Raw genomic sequence first — 22,510 nt, forward strand, 5'->3', positions numbered from 1 at the left:
TATAATACAATATTGCACCATATAAAGAAAAATAAATAATGTGTAAAACTGCAGCATCCCACTTAAAACATTAAACTGGTCCCTCTTTTCTCTCTTCTTTATTGCCATGTAATAACCAGCAGCACACAGCAATGCTGACCAGATTTAGCTTTTATGAGAGATTTGCATTCAGAAACGCAAGCTGCCTTACTTTCGAGGGGCTGATGCGGTTTTGTCTGTCAGTAATTATTTGTCCCGTTTTCGAGAAGACCCTCTCAGGGGGAATGGATGTGGCCACTATGCAGTCTCCCTGTCATGACTTTAGTAAGCCGTGGGTAGACAGAGGCCTTGTTCTTCCACCAGCTCAGAGGATCTGCAGATGTTTCAGAACAAATGTGTGTGCGGTTGAGCATTTAAGCCTATATTATTTTATTTATTTTTTCGTTCTTTGAATTAGTTAATTATATTCATGTAAATATTTTGATTATTCATATCTTAATTTAAAAAATAAATAATTATAAATAGATTCGGCTCTTCTAATATGCGAGCCGGCTCCCAACGTTCACCTACAAGAGCCGGCTCGTTCGCGAACGACCCATCACTACAGTGCAACATGAAATAGATGCATAATACACGGTATCAAGGACGACTTCAAATACCGACATCAATGTGAAAGTAACCAGAACATAAAACAGCTGACTGCGAATGCAAACTATGTCAGATAAATCATGCACATGCATTGAAATAAAAAGCATACATCAAAATAATTTGTTTGCAATTCGCTTACAATCGACAAGGACGCATAAAGACAAACAAACTCGACCAAGGAATGAAGAAGAATCTACACATTAAGGCCGCGCCCATGATTCAGCACCAGGGAGCTCCGTGCGGTGTGGATGAATGGACAGCCATTGTCTCGTAGCCAGGTAGAATTAGGATATTCAGTTTGTGGGCACAGTTGAGATAGCCTACAATGTTTATGAAAACCATAACTGACACGCAGATCTTTAGAAATTGTAGGAACCCTTTTAAATTGTTACTCATATGAAAAAGGTTGCAGACCCCGTGCTACAGGCTATATGAAGTCGCATACAGTGTACTATGAGTGTCATTGTCTCGTGTAAGGGAATACCCCCCCCTGAAATGGACAAAAATGAATGGGAAACCATTGGCATAGTACAAACCATGTACACGATGGACAATACCACCCAAATCGGCGTTGATTCATGCAAAATGTTTTGCAAATGCCATATGGCAATTGCCAGTTGTAACACTTCAAAAATCCAACAGGTGGCGTGTGCGCTCCACCTTGGTTTTTCATATAGGAAATGGACCCCAAGTCAACATCCAAAAGCCAAATTTTGAAAAAATGAATTTTTTGTCAAAAACTTATCACCCCTTAAAAAAGTGCTTTCTGGACCGTTTTTTGAAATTCTTTCGCTTTTTTTGTCAATTACACATGTGTAAGAACTGTATGAATATACTTTTGTCCAATTTTATTATCATAATTTTTTTTTTTTATTACTTGCGCATAAGGCACATGTTTTGTCCATTTGCAATATGATTTCATAGGAAGTCAAAAGTCAAAAATTGCAAAATTTCATAAAAAACTTCACACACCCCTAAAAAAGTGCTTTCTGGACCGCTTTTCGAAATTCTTTAGAATGTTGTGTCAATTAAACACGTATAAGAAATGTATCAACATACTTTAGTCATATTTTATTATCATAATTTTTTTTTTTTACTTGTGCATTAGGCATATGTTTTCTCCATTTGGAATATGATTTCATAGGAAGTCAAAAGTCAAAAATAGCTAAATTTTATAAAAAACTTCACACACCCTTAAAAAGTGGCATATGTTTTGTGGGGGCCAAATGTCATAAGAAATTTGACATGCTCAAAAATCCTGCAGAAATGCAAAATTGACTGGCCTGATGAACTCGGGATGGCCGGGCAGTGATTGTTGTTCCTTTCCATCACTCGTGGTGTTGATTTCATCATGTCCATTTGTTTATGTTTTCTCACTTTTGCAAAGTCACTGTGCATTTGCAATATGGTTAACTGGGCATTCACCATCACAAATGTGTCATGCTATAAAAATCGTGCAGGAATGCCAAATTGACTGGCCCGATGAACTCGGGATGGCTGGGCAGTGATTCTAGTACCTCTCCATCGCTCGTTTGGGTTGATTTCAGAATGTCACTTTTGGTGATGGTACCTCACTGTTAAAACATATTGCAAATGTTTTCTCACTTTTGCAAAGTCACTGTGCATTTGCAATATGGTTAACTGGGCATTCACCATCACAAATGTGTCATGCTATAAAAATCGTGCAGGAATGCCAAATTGACTGGCCCGATGAACTCGGGATGGCTGGGCAGTGATTCTAGTACCTCTCCATCGCTCGTATGGGTTGATTTCAGAATGTCACTTTTGGTGATGGTACCTCACTGTTAAAACATATTGCAAATGTTTTCTCACCTTTGCAAAGTCACTGAAAATTGTGCAGGAATGCAAAATTGACTGGCCCGATGAACTCGGGATGGCTGGGCAGTGATTCTGGTACCTCTCCATCGCTCGTTAGGGTTGATTTCAGAATGTCCATTTGTTTATGTTTTCTCACTCTTGCAAAGTCACTGTGCATTTGCAATATGGTTAACTGGGCATTCACCATCACGAATTTGTCATGCTATAAAAATCGTGCAGGAATGCCAAATTGACTGGCCCGATGAACTCGGGATGGCTGGGCAGTGATTCTGGTACCTCTCCATCGCTCGTTAGGGTTGATTTCAGAATGTCACTTTTGGTGATGGTACCTCACCGTTTAAACATATTGCAAATGGACAAGAGTCACCAGCAAGTCACCGTCCATCAGTCAATTTGATATCATTCTGACACCAAACTGATACAAACTGACACCAAACCCACTTTTCCCAACTCGTTTAGTAGCCAACTATCACATACTTCAGAGCTGGCCCAAAATTCACAATGCCTTCGGTTCAAACCATAAAAAAAACATAAAACACGTAGTTATGTTCTAGCTGCGGGTCCATTTCTTGTGTTATGTGTAGGCCTAGCTGAGGCGACACCGAATCCCAAGTTTCGGCTCGATAGGTCATTTGGTGTCCGAGTAAAACCCTAATTGGTGCTGAAAATCCACTTTACTTGCTACGGGGTTACTTGAATGAGCTATCGGACAGAAACGTTGGGTTCTGTCTCTATGGGCCGAGACGGTCACAATGCACCTAGTCTTGTGACTCTGGGACATTTCTAAATGTCGCCATTTTCGTAATGGTCAAAATGAATTGAAGTCATTGCAAATGTACGAGGCTGTTTCTCGGTCCGAGAACCTTCTAGAGCGCCGTAACTCACCACACACTATCGACCTGAGGTCTAGAACAGGATTCTAAAGTTTCGGAACTCTAGGTCTGACGGTTCTTTAAAAGTTCCAACAAGGTTAACTAATGCAGGGAGTGTATGTCTCTAAGCTACTTCCAAGCTGTGTGTGTGTGTGATTTAGTTTTCCTTTGACATTTTATGGGAAAAATGACTGATTTACAGTTCATGGGGGTTGCCTAATCACATATATGAAGTTTTGGAAAGATCTGGTTTTTTTAACCCCTTGAAACAGCCCATGAGACACCAATTATGGCACTTCCGGTTGGCACAGGAAGCTATAACTCAACACACATCCTCATTGGGGTATTCTATTACATAATCCTGAGTTTTAAGTCTGAGTTTTACCATAAAAACTGACTGATTTACAAAGGGTTGAATGCACTATGTCTTTCAAACTGCAGGCAGGTTATGGGTATACACTTTTAGGGCGATTTTAACCACTTCCGGTTGGTCCAGGAAGCTTAGAATCGACACAGGTAGACCTCTGTTATGAACTTGAGTGAAGACCCAAAAGCGGTTTTAACAGAAAACAGAGTTCTTTAATGAAAATACAGGAATGGCATAAATCCTCTTCCAACGTTGTCAGCGGAACAAAAAGAACGTTAGTATAGTGCAGGATGCTCCTGCCAGGCAGACTCCGACAGGACAGGACAAGGTGGAAGCAAACGAGACGACAGCTTGCTTCTGGCATCAAAAAACACAAACAAGAATCAGACACTGAAAGTAGCAGGAACAGAGAGAGAAATAGAGACCTAATCAGAGGGGGAAGAGAGAACAGGTGAGGAATGAGAGACAGAGAAGGTAACCTAAAAAGACCAGCAGAGAGAGAGAATGAAGAGAAAGGACAGGAACAGACATAACAAGACATGACAGACCTCATAGTGGCCTGATGGACTGGTACCGAAGACAGGTTCATAAGGCATTCATAACCCATATAGGCTCCAGGTTGAATTTAGGGGAGCAGGCAATGTATTCCTATGGGGAGAGAAGTCAATGCAAACTGTTTTTATGTAAACACCTTCTTTTAACTGTGAAGGGTTAATGCCACACGGTCAAGGTTAGGCTTGCACAGATCGGGAGGACCTTAGGAACATTCCTGTGTTTGAATTGTCCTTCTAAACCTAACGGTTCTGCCGCTGTCACCCAAAATCAAATGACGTTGTGGTGCAGGCTTCATTTTGGGCCTACTTTTCTCATGGTCGCTGCGCTCAGACCGAGCGAGCTACGGTCAAGCGGGGCGTCTCGTTGAACTCGGCACAGTCTGGACACTATGGTGATGCCATTTTTTGTGTTGATTTCAGAATGCCATTTTGGTGATGGTCCCTCTCCGCTTAAACATATTGCAAATTAACAAAAGTCAACTAGCAAGTCAGTGTCCATCAGTCAATTAGATGTCATTCTGACACCAAACTGATATCAATTGACACCAAACCCACTTTTTCCAACTCATTTAGAAGCCAACTATCACATATGTCAGAGCAGGCCCATAATTCACAGCGCAATTAGTTTAAAACATAATAAAAACGTAAAACACATAGTTACGTTCTAGCTGCGGGTCCAGTTCGGACATTATGTGTAGTCCTATGTGAGGCGACCCTGAATCCCGAGTTTCGGCTCGATAGGTCCTTCGGTGCCCGAGTAAAACCCTAATTGGTGCTAAAAATCCACTTTTTTTCCATGACTTGTTACGGGGTCCTTGAATGAGCTATCTGACAGAAACATTGGGGTCCGTCTCTATGGGCCGAGCCGGTTTCAATGCACCTAGTCTTGTGTCTCTGAGACTTTTCTAAATGTCGCCATTTTCGTAATGGTCAAAATGAATTGAAGTCATTGCAAATGTACGAGGCTGTTTCTCGGTCCGAGAACCCTCTAGAGCCACCTAACTCACCACGCACTATCGACCTGAGGTCTAGAACAGGTTTCTAAAGTTTCGGAACTCTAGGTCTGACGGTTATTTTTTAGCTCGAACAAAGCTAACTATTGGAGGCACTGTCAGTCTCTACGCACCCCAATACGTCCCTCCATCCAAGTTGTGTATCTGTGTGATTTAGTTTTCCTTTGAATTTTTATGGGAGAAATGACTGATTTACAGTTCATGGGGGCTGCCTAATCACACATATGAAGTTTTGGACTGATCTGATTTTTTTAACCCTTCCAAACAGCCCCTGAGACACCAATTATGGCACTTCCGGTTGGCACAGGAAGCTATAAGTCTTTACGTTAAGAATTGACTGATTTACACAGGGTTCAATGCACTATGTCTATCAAATTGCAGGCAGGGTATGGATATACACTTTTAGGGTGATTTTTAGCACTTCCGGTTGCTCCAGGAAGCTTAGAATCGACACAGGTAGACCTCATAGTGTCCTGGTGGACTGTCATCAAAGACAGGTTCATAAGGCATTCATAACCCACATAGGCCTCAGGTTGAATTTAGAGGAGCAGGCAATGTATTCCTATGGGGAGAGAAGTCAATGCAAACTGTTTGATGTAAACACCTTATTTTAACTGTGAAGGGTTAATGCCACACTGTCAATGTTAGGCTTGCACAGATCGGGAGGACCTTAGGAACATTCCTGTGTTTGAATTGTCCTTCTAAACCTAACGGTTCCACCGCTGTCACCCAAAATCAAATGACGTTGTGGTGCAGGCTTCATTTTGGGCCTGCTTTTCTAATGGTCGCTACGCTTAGACCGAGCGAGCTACAGTCAAGCGGGATATCTCGTTGAACTCGGCACGGCCTTGGGATTATGTTTATGCCATTGCTTGCTCTCTGTGTCTTTAAACACCGCACTTTGTCACTCCATCCTTGCTGTGTGTGTGTGTGAGAGCTTTTCTTTGACATCTGTTGGGAGAAATGACTGATTTTACAGTTCAGGAGGGTTGCCTAATCACACATATGAAGTTTTGAAAAGATCTGACCTTTTTAACCCTTGGATACAGCCACTATGACACCATTTAAGGCACTTTCTGTTGGCACAGGAAGCTATAAATAAACTCATATCCTCATTGGGGTATGCCTTTACAGAATCCTGAGTTTTAAGTCTTTACGTTAAGAACTGAGTTATTTACGGAGGGTTTAGTGAGTGTGTGTTATTTCAGAAAATCATAGAAAATCACAGAAATCTCACAGAGCTCCGCAGCACACTTTGAAAATATTCGTATGAACACCCTGCAACTGGATCTGTAACTGTTGAAAAAAAAACACCTATATTTGAACATCACAAATCTGTCATTGTACGATTTCTCTTAAATGACGATAGATAAATGGCTGATTTTTTTGTTATTGACACCGGAGGCTCCTTGACTTTGACGTGAAGTGAAAAAATAATTTCTCTATTTTCATTTTGGACCTTTAATCCCAGAAAAATGGCCATAACTCAAAAACCGTTGAGGCCTAGACGCCATCTTGTTCGGGGCCAACTGCCCATTATGCCAAACCTATGCTCACCAAGTTTCGGCTTCGAAATATTTTCAGTTTTCGAGATAATGCCCGTCGTGATTCGTGATGTTTTGTCAAATTGCAGTATGATTGCTTATGCCCTCTTGTGGGATTTTCCGGAATAGCGGAAAAATTACCAAAATTGGATTATTTTATAAAACGAAAACCGAATGTCCGACAAAGTTCATTTGTTGACTTCCCGGTAGGTCTGGCCCTGCCGCTCAGCCCGACGCCGTCCCCGAATTTTAAAAATGTTTTCGGACGTCTAGTAAGGGACGGTACATTTGCAATATGGACTTTCTCACTAACCATACAGAAAATGTCGAAATGTTCCCTTAAGGTATGCTATTCCCACCAAAATGGTTGCTCTGCATTCAAAGATGTTCCTTATAATGTGTGCGCCCAGCTCATTTTTGTATTTGCCTGTCTGCATTATTCGCCAGGGAAGGGAAACATGCTGCGTATATTGAAGCATTGCATCAACAAGGTGTTTATGAGAATATTGAAACATTGTATGAACGAACTGGGGAAAAAACGACTGTACTGAAGAGATCTATATCAGTCCGCTAATACAGGACTTGTAAATGCCCGGTGCACTACTTTTGTGAAAACATTTAATCTACATGTATTTGAGTGTTTACCAGCATTTGTAACTTGAATCTGATAATCATCTGTGCAAAACAGTTAATCTGATAATATTTATGGAATATAAAAATACTTGCTTGATATATCCCCGGCATTGATTGATTTAATTCTTACTAATAACCCCCATAAATACTTGTCTAGTATTGCATATGATCTGATTCATATGAATGTACCCTAGTAAAATGTAATTCAGGATAACATTAAGTGTTTTAAAATAATAATAATAATTTTATGCCCATTTTTCATAATCACAAGTTTATACAGTTGAAGTCGGAGGTTTACATACACTTAGGTTGGGGTCATTAAAACTCGTTTTTCACCACCCCACTAATTTCTTTTAAAAAAACTATAGTTTTGGCAAGTCGGTTAGGACATCTACTTTGTGCATGACACAAGTAATTCTTCCAACAATTGTTTACAGACAGGTTATTTCACATGTAATTCACTGTATCACAATTCCAGTGGGTCAGATGTTTACATCCACTAAGTTGACTGTGCCTTTAAACAGCTTGGAAAATTCCAGAAAATGATGTCATGGCTTTAGAATCTTCTGATAGGCTAATTGACATCATTTGAGTCAATTGGAGGTGCACCTGTGGATGTATTTCAAGGCCTACCTTCAAACTCAGTGTCTCTTTGCTTGACATCATGGGAAAATCAAAAGACCTCAGAAAAAAATTCTACACCTCCACATGTCTGGTTCATCCTTGGGAGCAATTTCCAAACGCCTGAAGGTACCACGTTCATCTGTACAAACAATAGTACGCAAGTATAAACACCATGGGACCATGCAGCCGTCATACCGCCCAGGAAGGAGACACGTTCTGTCTCCTAGAGATGTACGTACTTTGGTGCGAAAAGTGCAAATCAATCCCAGAACAACAGCAAAGGACCTTGTGAAGATGCTGGAGGAAACAGGTACAAAAGTATCTATATCCAAAGTCAAACGAGTCCTATATTGACATAACCTGAAAGGCCACTCAGCAAGGAAGAAGCCACTGCTCCAAAACCGCCAGACTACGGTTTGCAACTGCACATGGGGACAAAGATCGTCCTTTTTGGAAAAATGTCCTCTGGTCTGATGAAACAAAAATAGAACAGTTTGGCTATAATGACCATTGTTATGTTTGGAGGAAAAAGGGGGAAGCTTGCAAGCCCGAAGAACACCATCCCAACCATGAAGCACGGGGGTGGCAGCATCATGTTGTGGGGGTGCTTTGCTGCAGGAGGGATTGGTGCACTTCACAAAATAAATGGCATCACGAGGAAGAAAAATTATGTGAATATATTGAAGCAACATCTCAAGACATCAGTCAGGAAGTTAAAGCTTGGTCGCAAATGGGTCTTCCAAATGGACAATGACCCCAAGCATATTTCTAAAGTTGTGGCAAAATGGACAAACTTCATCAAGGAGAGCGGTTCAATTGTTGTGAAGAAGGCTTCAGGGCGCCCAAGAAAGTCCAGCAAGCGCCAGGACCGTCTCCTAAAGTTGAGTCAGCTGCGGGATCGGGGCACCACCAGTACAGAGCTTGCTCAGGAATGGCAGCAGGTAGGTGTGAGTGCATCTGCACACACAGTGAGGCGAAGACTTTTTTTTTTTTAGGTCCATGGCCAGGAAACTCTCCAGACCTTAATCCCATTGAGAACTTGTGGTCAATCCTCAAAAAGCAGGTGGACAAACAAAAACCCACATATTATGACTAACTCCAAGCATTGATTATGCAAGAATGGGGTGCCATCAGTCAGGATGTGGCCCAGAAGTTAATTGACAGCATGCCAGGGCGGATTGCAGAGGTCTTGCAAAAGAAGGGTCAACACTGCAAATATTGAGTCTGCATCGACTTCATGTAATTGTCAATTAAAGCCTTTGACACTAATGAAATGCTTGTAATTATACTTCAGTATTCCATAGTAACATCTGACAAAAATATCTAAAGACGCTGAAGCAGCAAACTTTGTGGAAATTAATATTTGTGTCATTCTCAAAACCTCTGGCCACGACTGTATATCCATGCTTAGACTGGCAGAAATATAACTACCCAGAAAAAAAACCTTTCAATTTGAATACCACATATTTGATGTGTCACGGGTACAACTAAAAATATTTTACACTGAACAAAATGCAAACATCTATGAAAATATCTTCCATTTTATTCTTTGAGATCTGTTTTTGTCTCTCCGAGTCAACAAAAAAGTTTTAAAGTATAAAGTATTTTAAAATGTGCAGGCTAGCTGAACTTAGATCGCTTCCATACTAGAGAAAGAGAGAGAAATGAACCATACATCACACACATAAAGAACATAGGTTTTACTATGCAACATAGTTTAACTGACACATGAGGTACAATTTAATTAATCTAGGATTAATGTTGTACTTGTACAAGTTGTTCAGGGGGCTGCTCAAAAGAGTTTCTGTCACGTTCTGACCTTAGTTCCTTTGTTTTGTCTTTGTTTTAATATGGTCAGGGCGTGAGTTGGGTGGGTTGTCTATGTTAGTTTTTCTAGGATTTTCTATTTCTGTGTTTGGCCTGATATGGTTCTCAATCAGAGGCAGCTGTCTATCGTTGTCCCTGATTGAGAACCTTATTTAGGTAGCCTGTTTTCAATTGTGTTTTGTGGGTGGTTATTTTCAGTCTGTGTGTCTGCACCAGATAGAACTGTTTCGGTTGTCACTTTGTTGTTTTGTATTTTTGAAGTGTTCAGTTTCTTATTAAAAAGATGAACACTAACCACGCTACGTTTTGGTCCTCTCCTCCTTCCACAGACGACAGCCGTTACAGTTTCTGTCAGAGTCGTGTGTGTAGGTGGCAGGGAAGTCAGGCGCAGGAGAATCAAACTGAGTGTAATGGAGTATTTAATAACAGATGAAAACAATACTCCACTAAATGTAACAAATAAAACAAAGTGGGTACGAGGACCCGATTACGCACCTACACAAATAACAAACAATCTCTGAAAAAGACATGAGGGGAAACAGAGGGTTAAATACTTAACAGGTAATGAATGGGATTGAAACCAGGTGTGTAGGAAGACAAAACAAATGGAAAATGAATCAATGATGGCTAGAAGACCGGTGACATCGACCGCAGAGCACTGCCCGAACAAGGAGAGGCTTCGACTTCGGTAAAAGTCGTGACAGTTTCCTTCAGTGGATACTGGAGTTCATCACCACATTCATTTGTTAGATTTTTTCACAGCGCCTCCTGATTTAACCAATATAATCCATCAGTTATACTGCAGTGCAATAAAGCCTTAACTCGTGTAATCGTGCAACTTAATGTTAAGTGTTATAAACCCAGCTTTATATCCTATGATATTCTATTATGTTGCTGACAGTAGCATGAAACCATGAAAAAAACACACCTTGTCTTAACTTCCGCCGAAGTCGGCACCTCTCCTTGTTTGGGCGGCGTTTGGCGGTTGACGTCACCGGCTTTCTAGCCGTCGCCGCTCCATTTCTTCATGTAGCCATTTGTTTTGTCTTGTTCCCTGCACACCTGGTTTTCATTCCCCAATCAATCCATATGTATTTATTCCTCTGTTCCCCATCATATCTTTGTGTAAGATTGTTTGTGTTACGTGTATTTTGGAATTGTGGATATTGTTACGCACATTACTTTTTGTCCATGTTCCGTGTTTGGGCACATTTTATGTTACTTTGTGCTGTCATTTTGGATCGGAATAAAAAGTGTGCCTGTTCACTACACTGTATTCTAAATTGTGTGCCTGTTCACTGTATTCTAAATGCACATCAGTTGGGTTTTAGACCAGATTATAGCACTATCTCTGCTGCATCCGTTGTCATAAATGTGGTTCATTGTATGGCTAAAAGGCAACATTGTGCTGCCCTCTTCATTGACCTGTCAAAGGCTAATGATACTGTTGATCATGCACCTCTAATTTAGAGGCTTCCCTCAATTGGCCTAGACCTAGCTGCATGTAACTGGTTTAAAAATTACTTGACAGAACTATGCATATCTGCTGATGGTGTTAAATCAGGTTTCCGGGATATTAAAGGTGTGCCGCAGGGGTTTTGAGTCCTGTACTTTTTTACATTAACAATATCGACTTGTCTGTAAACTTGTGACCTGCACGATGAAACTGTTTGCCTCCACGGTTGACCAAGCTCCAACTACAGCCTTTCATTGCTTTACAGAAAGACTTGAAATTAGTATTGAATGCAGGTTTTCTATTTTATTTAACTAGACAAGTCTGTTAAGAACAAATCCTTATTTTCAATGATGGTCTAACCCTGGCCCCCCTTATGACTCCCAATCACGGCCGGTTGTGATACAGCCTGGAATTGAACCATGGTCTGTAGTGATGCCTTTAGCGCCGACATGCAGAGCCTTAGAATGCTGCGTCACTCAGGAGCCCCTTGTAAATTAATTACATGTTCTCGAGAGTGCAGAAAGTCTGATTTAAGTATATGTACTTTGGATAGTATCCATATTGATCATGTATCTGGGCAAATAAAATGTCTTAAAGCATTGGGTTAGTTAAGCGGAGAATAAAAATGGAATTCTTCTCTAGAAATAGGTCCTGCCTCTAAACATTCAGTTAACGTTCCTATTGGTCCTAGACTATATGAACGCAGCTGCTACTTCATTAAAGCCATTAGATGCACTTTATTGCAGGCAACAGTTTTAGCACTCATTACTGCATTCTCGACCAGAAAGTTGGTTGGCCCTCTGTCACGTAGGTTGATACTTTTTCAAAAAGTTCCACTGTACCTAACATTACTAAACTCTAAACATACGAGTTACCACAACTTTTGGTCTCTAACTTAGTTCCACTAATGTCAAAAGCTGATTTACCTATCTTAAATGTTCAGAAATGTAATGTTTTGATGCCTCTAGGGCAATTCGGAATGCTTAGAGGACCCCGTTTACTGATGAGTCATTTTGACTATCTGCTTGCTTTAATATTTTCTGTAATTCAGGGCTCATCTTCAGCCAGGTTAATTAAGTAACAAATCCACTGGTCTTCAATGGGGGTACTGCTTCGGTCCTGAAATTAGGTATTCAACACAAACCACATACCATTAACTGCTCAGTAACACTACAGATTGAATCTGTGCATGTGAAGGAGTGAAATCTATCCATTCACCAATCGAAGTATACTATTACTAAAAGACATACAATGCTTTGGTAGCAGAGCAGGGCCTGTAGCTTAAATTGTAGTACCAAACATCAGCCAGCTAAATATAAAACTTAATTTTTCCTGAAAATACTGTACCTGGAGTAGGACATCCAGCATGACCCGCAATCTGTGTCCAAGTGCTACTCCCTTGGAATAAGGACAACAGCTTAGGGGTGTACTGGTCCAGCATGGCCATAAACCTTGGCTCCACACAGCTGTGTCCTTGACAGATACCAAAAGAACAGGATGTACCAAAACCATGGTCCCCCTTAAACGGCCCTCGATCGCATGACTAAGTAACACAAAGACACAAGTGGAAAAGTTACTAGCTTCGTACATGACCTTCAAACAGATAGTGGAAAAGTAAAGGTTGAGGCTTATACAGCACATGTATATGAGTTTGTAATTTTCCACCATAGTAGCTAGTCCAATTTTGACGAGGCACTGCCTACATTAGTCAAACGCTACTTTTAAAGTGCAACGTGTGCTCTGGGAGTCGGGAAGCAGGTTTGGGGTTGGAATATTTTCGTAAATAAATGAAAACATAATACAGAACAACGCACAGACATGAAACAGAAACAATAGCGCCTGGGGGAATGAACCAAAGGGAGTGATATAGGGAAGGTAATCAGGGAGGTGATGGAGTCCAGATGAGTCTGATGACTCGCAGGTGCGGGCCATAACGAGCAGCCTGATGACCTCAAGGCCGGAGAGGGAGCACACCTGACATAATGAAGCCACCGGTTCAGAAAGTGGTACTCACAAGCCAAATGTGGCACCCGAAAATTGTGTACTACATCATACATGTGCACCACATCTTTGCTATCTCTCTCTCTTTTTGCTCTCCCCTGGAGTCATTGAGCCTGCCTTGCAAACTGAGCGGTGCCCCACCTTATTGAAAACTGCTAGGGCAAATGTCAACTCACCACACTTCTGCAGGCGGTAATGCTGGGCAGTGCATTATTCTAATTAGTCTGGCTCACAAAACAGAAAATCAGTGTTTCTTGTATCCAAAATGGCTTACCACAAAATTATAAATTTAACTAAAGATTGTAGCTAATTGAGGTAAAACAGTATTTATGCATGTATTGAATGCTTATTGACGAATTACAACCAAAGCAAAAGGTTTAAAAAAATATTTAGTTGCTAACATTGCGGTCGGTATAAATCCCTTTCATAATCATGATCCAACAGTAAGATGGTATATGTCATGAAATGTTTGTAATTAGCCCACACAAGTGCAATAATTAAATGCAATATGCTGAGATGTACATACCTTTATGTTTTGAGATAATATGAATCAGCCACGAGGCACAAGAAGAATATAGATGATTAACCATTAACCGTTATCAAGACCCTGCAACTACAACAAGTAGCTACAATGTGTGTCACTAAATGTATTATTTCCATATCCTTCCATGCCAAAGACTCGGCTACATGGACCTCACATAACAAGCATTCATCATTTCGCTACATCGTTGGTTTTATAAGCTAGCTAGATATATACCAAAAAGTCAAATGTAGACATAGAAAAGAAAGCAAAGCTGGGTTAGAAAAACTCAGGCCATCACATTGGTCTACTGTCAGAACGAGCACCGCGAGCAAACAGAGAAAAGAAATGAAAACATCATCCATTTGCTAGCTATTAGCTAACGTCAGTTAGTAATCAACGGCTGACACATGACTACACCCCACCAGTTTGGAGTTGTGGATACACTATCTAGCTTCCTATAATGCATATGGGCAGACAAACCTAAATAAGCTAACGTTAGCCTAGCTTAGAAAGTTATTTTGCAAGCATAAACTCTCTTATGTTAGCTAGCTACTTACTAGCTAAAGTTAGCAAGAAATAAAATCTTAGAAGTTAGCTAGCATAGTTTACGTAGCTAGTAACACATTGTCAAATGATAGCAAACCATCTGTCACATGTGATCCAACAAATGCGCAGACAAAATATGTTATCAAAAACAGTCGTTACAATAATGCACATTTCTCCCATCATAGGTTTGACTACCAAATTCAGCAGATTTTTTGCCATCGTATTGAGCTAGTTAGAACACGTTAACGTTACCTAGCGAGCTAACCTTGTGCCGGCTAGCTAAATAAGTAACTATGAAAATTGTTTCGCTGGTAGAAAGCTAACATTACATACATAGTAAAAAAGGGTTTTGTTCTTTCTGGATCCATTAGAATGACAATTGCAGATAAAGGGACAGGGAAAGAACTCTTATAATTAAGAACAACAGTTGCAATTGTACAACTACCTTTTTGCCAAGGTGTATATGCTGAAAACAATTTTGCCCGCTCTACTGATGTTTATATCATCATTTTGTGAGAAGAATATATATATTTTTTATAAATATATTTTTTAAATTCAGATTTTTCAGGTGCTGCAGCACCCCAACTTCCCGCGGATATGCTTTTGGAACCTCTAACCCAGGCAATTTGACTATGCTAGAAATGCAATAAGGTTCTATCTGCAAAAATCGGATTCTGAGATAATTGGCTTTAAGTTTCCCGAACCCTCGTTGGTTTGAATGGTGTCAGTAATTTTTATATTGTATTCTTTTGAATTCTTTTTACATTCTTATCTATTTTTTTATATTGTATTATTTTTATATTGTATTCATGAATTGGGGTATTTAGAGTACAATATCGATAGAGAACATTGAACAGAACAAGCCTACAGTGGGGCAAAAAAGTATTTAGTCAGCCACCAATTGTGCAAGTTCTCCCACTTAAAAAGATGAGAGAGGCCTGTAATTTTCATCATAGGTACACTTCAACTATGACAGACAAAATGAGACTTCCTCAAATGACACAATCTTTGCGAGAGGGAGGTATCTGATTTCATTGGTCCTCAACTCGTGTCTCAGACACTTCATTCAGGGTAAGTGGAGTTAGCCTGCCCAGAGCAGGATTTATTGCCATAGAAATTTAACTGGCTAAATGATGAGCCACTTTTGTGTTACTGGTTATCCCGAGTTGAACTGAGAGTTCAACAAAGTTACCTTGCCAACTCTTCAAACCTGATTCTTAGTATAGGGCTCTGGCCACAGTGGCTAGGGGTTCCAAAATTTTATTTTTTTCTTCTTCCAAGTTACCACAATGCACTTTCTGGTCCCATTGATCACCCAATGTACAGAAATTCAGCAGTTTTACTGGTACCAGTGATTTTACTGTACCAAAGTAGTAAAAAGGAAATGAATGCCCCACTTGTTCAACGAAAGGGCTCGGCTCTGTTAGGCTATTGGCAAGTCCCTCAGAATATGATCTAGATAACCCCTACCCGAGGTATAACAAAACACAACCATGTTTTTCTATCTCATCAAGGGCTCCCATATATGAAATGGATGGTTGTGTAAAATTGTTTTTACTGCCAAAGTGTTTAAATTGATTGATATTATGACACACCTGCCCATGTAACTCAATATAGCCTGGCTGGAGGGGGGGGGGGGGCGTTGGTTCCCTTAGCCCCTAGACGTGCAATTAAGGGCTCTATTCAATCTGTATTGCTGAAGCGTTACAGTTTGTGAGAAATAAATGTAAAGATCATTTCCATTTGAGCTGTGAATGCAGTCTCCGCTACGCGGGAGAACTGCCTTTTTAATTTCACTCTCGCTGTAACGATGAATTTCCGTGATTAAATAGAGCCCTAAATCAAGGGGCTATCACGGATTATCTTATTCAGAATTGTGTACAACACTCATGCCTATAAAGACCGTTAGTGTAAATCAATTTGACTTGGTCTTTGACCAAATAGGGCGATCTTCTGTATACCAACCCTTCCTTGTCACAACACAACAGTTTGGCTTAAACGCATTAAGTTGAAAATAAATTCCACAATTTAACTTTTAACAAGGCTCACCTGTTAATTGAAATGCATTCCAGGTGACTGCCTCATGAAGCTGGTTGAGAGAATGCCAAGAGTGTGCAAAGCTGTCATCAAGTCAAAGGGTAGCTACTTCAAAGAATCTCAAATGAAAAATATATTTTGATTTGTTTAACACTTTTTTGGTTACTACATGATTCCATATGTGTTATTTCTGATCAAGCATTGTACACAAAGACCACTAACTCACAAATTTGCTTTCATGCGTGCTCAGTCCCCTCCTGTACTCCCTGGCCACCATAAATGTTCACATACATCTAGTTTTACCATCCTAAGGTCACCCCAGCGTGAATGCTCATTCTTCACATTGCGAGTCCAGTGTGAATGCTCATTCTTCACATTGCGAATGCTTATTCTTCACATTGTGAGTCCATATGTCCTTATAGAGATGTTGGGATTCCTTCGTTTTTTTGTTTTTTTAAGCCCTTTTTCTACCAAAGTTCGTGGTATCCCATTGGTAGTTACAGTCTTGTCTCATCGCTGCAACTCCTGATGAGGTCGAGAGCTGTGAGTCCTCCGAAACACAACCCAACCAAGCCACACTGCTTCTTGACACAATGCCCACTTAACCCAGAAGCCAGCCGCACCAATGTGTCAGAAGAAACACAGTACACCTGGCGACCGTGTCAGCGTGCACTGTGCCCGGCCCGACACAGGAGTCGCTAGTGCGCGATGGGACACGAACATCCCTCCTGGCCAAACCCTCCCCTAACCCGGACGACGCTGGGCCAATTGTGCGCCGCCCCATGGGTCTCCCGGTCACAGCCGGCTGCGACAGAGCTTGGCCTCGAACCCAGAATCTCTAGTGGCACAGCTAGCATTGCGTTGCAGTGCCTTAGACCACTACGCCACTCGGGAGGATGTTGGGATTGCTGCAGTTTCTCAGACCAATGCATGAGTCACCCCAGCATGAATGCCCATTCTTCACATTGCGAGTCCAGTTCAGTTATCATATGGGCTGGCCAGCCATAGTTGGTAGCAAAATAGTTACATATTAGAGCAATGCACAGCAGCCATTACCAGTGCATTTTTGCTGTTGAATGGCCTCCTGACATGTGGCAGTCCAGTTCCATGGTTTCTCTGTCTCTAGTAACTGTCTGAGAGGAGGACTGATGGTGGACTGGGCCTATCGAGGATGTTTTGGGAGATTCAGGATGGCATGAAAGCAAATTTGTGAATGAAAGCAAATTTGACTTGGAAGGTTGTCTATTGAACAGCTACCAAAAAGTGAAGTTTACATTCATCATGAATAATCATAGTTGATATTTCAACCCATTGTATCTGTGTGTTTACAGATCTATATTTCCAATATGCAGTAAGATATCCAAATGTTGTTTGTTTGTGTGTGTAGGTCAGACAACTGACTACTTGCTAAGGACCCTGGGACTAAACACCTCCCTCTGCAACTGGATCCTAGACTTCCTGACGGGCCGCCCCCAGGTGGTAAGGGTAGGTAACAACACATCTGCCACGCTGATCCTCAACACGGGAGCCCCTCGTGTGCATGCTCAGTCCCCTCCCGTACTCCCTGTTCACCCATGACTGCATGGCCAAGCATGACTCCAACACCATCATTAAGTTTGCCGATGACACCAACAACGATGAGACAGCCTATAGGGAGGAGGTCAGAGACCTGGCAGTGTGGTGCCAGGATAACAACCTCTCCCTCAATGTGATCAAGACAAAGGAGACGATCGTGGACTTCAGGAAAAGTAGGACAGAGCCCGTCCCAATTTTTATCGACGGGACTGTAGTGGAGTGGGTCAAGAGGTAAAAGTTCCTTGGCTTCCACATCACCAACTAACTACCGTGGTCCAAACACACCAAGACAGTAGTAGAGGGCACGACAGCGCCCATTCCCCCTCAGGAGACTGAAAAGATTTGGCATGGGTCCTCAACTCCTCTAAAAGTTATTCAGCTGCACCATCGAGAGCATCCTGACTGGTTGCATCACCGCCTGGTATGACAACTGCTCGGCCTCCGACTGCAATGCACTACAGAGGGTAGTTCGTACGGCCCAGTACACCACTGGGACAAAGCTTCCTGCCATCCAGGACCTCTATACCAGGCAGTGTCAGAGAAAGGCCCTAAAAATTGCCAAAGACTCCAGCCACCCTAGTCATAGAATGTTCTCTCTGCTACCGCACGGTAAGTGGTACCGAAGCGTCATGTCTTTGCCCAAAAGGATTCTTAACAGCTTCTACCCCCAAGCCATAAGACTCCTTAACAGCTAATCAAATGGCTACCCGGACTATTTGCATTGCCCCCCGCATTTTTACACTGATGCTACGCTCTGTTTATTATCTATACATAGTCACTTTACCTCTACCTACATATTACCTCGAACTAACTTGTGCTCCCGCACATTTACTCTGTACCGGTGCTCGTTGTATATAGCTTTGTTATTGTTATTTCATTGTTGCTCTTTGATTATTTGTTATTTTTCCATGTTTCTTATTTTTAATTTGTATTATTTATATATATTTTTTACTTCAGTTTATTTTAGTAATTACTTTCTTAACACTTATTTTTCTTAAGGTCTTGTAAGTAAGCATTTCACTGTAAGGTCTACCTACACCCGTTGAGTTTGTACTTGACCATTGCAGGTATGGCCCTCTCCGTTTCATTCTGTTTGCTTCCGTTTCGTTCTTAAATGGTAGACCGTTTCCCTAATTAAATAGACCCAGGGTTCAGGGACTGGTGTATTTTCCCACATTGGCCACCGGGTGGCATACTATCCACAGACATACATTTAGTTAATGCAAATCAATGCAGTGAGTGCACAAGGCAAATATAAAATCTCCCAGAAACACACCGAGAAGTCAACTCAGTTAGGAATAATCCAAAGACTCATGATCTACGAGAAAATGGGACATATCAAGTTAATATTCCAATGTAATCAATTTCCAACATTGGTTATTCTGAGCTTCCTCTTTTCAAATCACACAATATAAAGTACAGACCATAAACCATAATTTGGGTATATGTATGGTTGGTTTTGGTAATGAATAGATAGAACGCATCACACTGTACCTTATCTTGGTGGAAAGGGATGTGTTCATTTATGCCGCGTTCACGACAACTGGGAACAAAGGGAAAATTAGCTCCGACTGGAAAAAATAGTTTTAAACGGTCATCCAACTCAGAATTCTGAAGATCACTGACGTCATAATTTGACCTCGTTTTCCGTGTTCCCAGTTGTTTTCAACGCGGCATCAGATTCACTATGTGACAATGCTGGCGTCATCGGTCCTTTTAAATATTTTGAGGCGGATCCGTTGGCGAGAGGTTTCGGATTTGCGCAGCATCAGAATGAGATTTGAGCTGGGGTGCTAGAGTCTTTCCAAATGGAATTACAAATCCAATGGATAGATTGAGACCCTAAAATCAAAAACATATTGTCAAGAGGGTAAGTTGTTTATTTATATAACTAATTTACCTAACGTTACAGGGTTCAATTGATGTGTTGCTCCCGGTCCCAGCTGTGGCTAGTCGTTTTAAGGAATGCTTCCTCTTCCAATCGACGCAGTAGCTATCTAACAATACTAGCTACTAGTTAGCGAGAAAATCAGTCAGAAGCTGTGCTTTATTTATTGAGTTTAGCAGTAGGAATGTATTTGTCCTTTTTAACGATTGGAGGTTGAAGCCAGTGAGGTGAAGAATTTACTGTCTCACGCTTGTTGTAGCATTTAGGATCTTCAAGTGTTAGTTTACTAGCTGCTGGGCTAGGCGGCCAGCTAGCCTGGCTCGCGCTGCTAGCTAAGTAGATGGCAAACAATAACTCACGTGACCCAGTTTCTAGTTGTCGATGAAAGCATTAGCTAAAAAAATGTAAAGCACGATTGAGACGGAGTATTAATTACAGCTAGGATGCTAGTCATTCTCAGGTGGGCACTGGGCAGTGTTTTTTTTTTTTGGGGGGGGGGTTGATAGCTAACTAAGCGTTTTGACTGTAACGATGGAGTGTTGGCACTCCTTGAAAGCCAATAGGTTCTGGTATACTAGCTACAGTAGTTAGCCATAGTAAATATTAGTTTGTTTTCGCCTATTCCTCCATGGCTATAGCCAACTGACTTTAGTTCAAAAGCAATATCGTTGGTGTATGTACTTCAAAAACAACTGTGCGAAGTAGTTAGGCATGCCGTTTGGGAAGTGCTCCTAACCAGCATCATGACTAACCACGGTAGGATTCAAGTGGTGAGGGAAAAGTGTGCATGATACCACCTAACGTTACTCTAGGGTTACCCACGTTCGAGTCGTTGAGAATGAAACGAGTGGGTTTGCCGGGGGGTTCCCGACGAGATAATGCCAGTTGAGTCACATGACTGATGGTTACATTTGCGGACTGTTTTGAACTGCACGTGCCTCTTGACAAGTTGAAACGTCACACCGATGTTTATCATTAACGCTCGAGAATTGACTTGTCGCGTTCAAAACATCTGAACTCGGAAATCTCTGACCTCCGTGTGTTCAAAACAACTGGGAACTTTAAAAAACTAGCCCCGACTGGGAAAAGTCGATTGAACGTTAATCGAACTTGAAATTCCAAATCGGAAACCGCTGCATACACCAGTTTCATAGACGTCGTCATTTGATGCCATCATTCCTCGTAGCTATGTAAATTGGTGATTTGTCTGGTCATTTGTAACTGAAGAATGCACTCATTTTCATTTGTCATGTCCAAACAAACTGATTCACTTCCAGGTGGATTGTCTTTCAGTGCACCAAACATGTCTAATACCAACCCATGTCCCCTAAAAGAGAAACTGCAAAGGAGCATCATCAGGATTGTGTTTTATCCAGACAGGACCTCAAGTTCACTGCAAACATTACTTGTATTAGTCTAATATATGGTGACAATGTAACATTTAGTTCAGGCATTGTAGACGTGCCCATCTGTGTTCAACCTGACACTGAATTTCAAGAGCTCTTCCAGAGCGTACGTATAAGGAAGTGCTGTATACCGGCAAGACCATAGCAAGTCAGTCTTCAGTATGGATATTTACCGTCATTTAAAATAATAAGCCATCCAGTTCTCTTCCTGTTCAGTTGCTTTTTTCTCTTGAATACATTCTTACTGGGCTAGACCTACAGTCTATTTGGAAAGTATTCAGACCCCTTGACTTTATCTACATTTTGTTACATTACAGCCTTATTCTAAAATGTATTAAATTATCATCCCCCCTCAGTCCACACACAATACCCCATGGTGACAAAGCAAAAACAGGTTTCAACATTTTTGCAAATTTATATAAACAAAAATGACATCACATTTACATAAGTATTCAGACCCTTTACTCGGTACTTTGTTGAAGTACCCTTTCCAGTGATTCCAGCCTCAAATCTTCTTGGGTATGACACTGCCAGCTTGGCACTTCTGTATTTGGGGAGTTTCTCCAATTCTGTGCAAATCCTCTCAAGCTCTGTCAGGTTGGATGGAGAGAGTCGCTGCACAGCTATTTTCAGGTCTCTTCAGCGATGTTAGATCGGGTTCAAGTCCGGGCTCTGGCTGAGCCACTCAAGGATATTCAGAGACTTGTCCCGAAGCCACTCCTGCGTTATGGTCATTGTCCTGTTGGAACGTAAAACCTTTGCCTCGGTCTGAGGTGCTGTGAAGCAGAGGTTTTCCTCAAGGATCTCTCTGTACTTGGTGCTTGGTATTCAGGCAAAGGAGTTAAATCTTGGTTTCATCAGACCAATGGTCTGAGAGTCCTTTAGGTGCCTTTGGCAAATTCCAAGCGGGCTGTCATGAGGAGTGGCTCTACCATAAAGGCCTGATTGGTGGAGTGCTGCAGAGATTGTTGTCCTTCTGGAAGGTTCTCCCATCTTCACAGAGGAACTCTCGAGCTCTCTGAGGGACCATCGGGTTCTTGGTCACCCACCTGACCAAGGCCCTTCTTCCCGATTGCTGTTTGGCTGGGCTGCCAGCTCTAGGAATAGTCTTGTTGGTTCCAAATTTCCATTTAAGAATGATGGAGGCCACTGTGTTGTTGGGAACCTTTAATGCTGCA

The 22,510-nt window shown here is 41.4% G+C and overlaps 1 protein-coding gene across 1 annotated transcript in view; it reads left to right on the top strand.

Annotated features, from left to right (window-relative positions):
* The first annotated feature begins 19,767 nt into the window (after nt 1-19,767).
* Nucleotides 19,768-22,510, top strand: part of LOC135552169 (phosphatidylinositol 4-kinase beta-like) — a 33,672-nt gene continuing 30,929 nt past the window's right edge. Inside the window, exon 1 of the mRNA XM_064983622.1 lies at nt 19,768-19,908. The gene's annotated coding sequence lies outside the window, so the exon portion shown is untranslated. The remainder of the gene's footprint in view (nt 19,909-22,510) is intronic.

This window comes from Oncorhynchus masou, chromosome 13 (assembly GCF_036934945.1).
Source record: "Oncorhynchus masou masou isolate Uvic2021 chromosome 13, UVic_Omas_1.1, whole genome shotgun sequence".
Lineage (NCBI taxonomy): Eukaryota > Metazoa > Chordata > Actinopteri > Salmoniformes > Salmonidae > Oncorhynchus > Oncorhynchus masou.